This window comes from Carettochelys insculpta, chromosome 2, assembly GCF_033958435.1.
Source record: "Carettochelys insculpta isolate YL-2023 chromosome 2, ASM3395843v1, whole genome shotgun sequence".
NCBI lineage: Eukaryota > Metazoa > Chordata > Testudines > Carettochelyidae > Carettochelys > Carettochelys insculpta.
Window position 1 is genome coordinate 212644662 of NC_134138.1, and position 2087 is coordinate 212646748.

Below are 2087 nucleotides of genomic sequence, written 5' to 3' on the forward strand. Positions count from 1 at the left end.
CTTCAAGGATATAATGCATTCCTATTCAGCTGTGGGTTTATTGACAGATTTCAGCAGATTGGTCCAAACAGCAAATCCAACTCTGTAAAGGCAGTGTTCCTGTTCCAGCAGATCTAGAAAAAAGTTATTACTCCCCTCTATTCGGCACTAGTGAGGCCACATCTAGAGTGTTGCGTCCAGTTCTGGACTCCCCAGTATAGAAAGGAAGTGGACACATTGGAGCAGGTTCAGCAGAGGGCAATGAAAATGATTAAGAGGCTGGAGCACATGACCTATAAGGAGAGGCTAAGAGATTTGGGCTTATTTAGTTTGCAGAAGAGAAGACTGAAGGAGGCTTCGATTTGATAACAGCCTTCAACTTCCTGAAAGGGGGCTCTAAAGAGGATGGAGAGACACTATTCTCAATGGTGACAGATGGTAGAACAAGGAGCAATGCTCTAAAGTTACAGAGGGAGAGGTATTGGTTGGATATTAGGAAAAACTATTTCACCAGGAGGGTGGTGAAGCACTGGAATGTGTTACTGAGAAAGGTTTTGAAATCTCCATCCCTAGAGATTTTAAATCCTGGCTTGGCATAGTCATGGCTGGGATCATTTAGTTGGGGTTGATCCTGCTTTAGGCAGGGGGCTGGATTAGATGACCTCCTGAGGTCCCTTCCAGCCCTAGAATTCTATGATTCTACTGCAGCTCTTGAAGCACTGATTTTGTAATTGAATTTGCTAAAGTGGCTCTTCTCACTATTTTGAATACAGACCCCTGTACTAGATGATCATAATGGTTCATTCCAGTGTTTGAAGCCATAAAACAAACAAAAAAAAAACCACAAAAGGAGACAAAAAACACAAGCAAAATCCTATGGGATTCTCTTCCTGGAGTTTTTCCCACATTGTTCAACTGGGGGCATATCAACATTGTAAGGTGCACTTTACTTGCCAAGCCCACCTGCAAATGTTCACATTGCAGAGCTGACAAGCAGGGCTTTATTTCTGGCAGAACGCACCAGAACGGAATTCTGGCACCTTTCCTTCCTCCCGCTCCCCCGGCTGGGGATCCCGTGCCTGAAGCTGCTGGTAGGACTTGAGTTCTGGCACCTTTTTTCCTAGCAAAAACGCACTGCTGACAAGTAACAGAAGGGTAGCTCCTCTTCTAAAATAAGTGCCTTGTTTCTGTTTAGGTAAACTCCTTGTGTTGACAGGCTCTGAATATCTCTTCTGCACACAAAATGGGAAAAACTTTAAAGCTACATTTTAATGGAGAGCATTTTCCCTTTGATTGCACTTTGAATGATTTGAACAAAATCTGATTCTCTTTCCCCCTCCTGATGCAAAGAACTCTCATGTCACTACTTTGATTTACAGCAGAGATTATTGAACACAGGTCTGAAGGGAATATATGCAGAGGGTTTACGGCAGCAAATAAGATTAAGTCAACTGGAAATATGTGGAATAACAGTTCCTGAAATTCTGTAACAGCTAGTCAAGATAAATGTACCTTTAAGCAAATAAATGCTATTCACAAGACACTCATCAGAATACAGACTTTTTTCATGTACAGTTTTGCTATCAATAAGACTATGGGAGGCAGGTGCAGCTTCTGTACAGAACAAGAGAGCTTTGCTGAAGCTATTGAGGTACTTTGGCACAGCTTTCTATACAAACATTTTAATGCTGCAAGAACCACTCAGGCAGATTCCCAAGACATTTTGATCACTTAAGTCTTTGATTGACGTCAGTGGGAATTTGAGGTACTTAGTACCTCTCAGATTCTGGTCCACTAATTTTCGGTGTGTGAAAACAAAGATGGAGGTAGAAAAACAACTTCCATTCCATCCAATGTCTGGAAGGAGACCCAAACTACCTCCAGCTTTACTAGCATTTCCAACAGAACAGAAGCCAGGGAAACAGAAATATTGCTTTGTCACCAGGGCTGCGTCTACACGTGCACGCTACTTCGAAGTAGCGGCAGTAACTTCGAAATAGCGCCCGTCACGTCTACACGTGTTGGGCGCTATTTCGAAGTTGAAATCGACGTTAGGCGGCGAGACGTCGAAGTCGCTAACCCCATGAGCGGATGGGAATAGCGCCCTA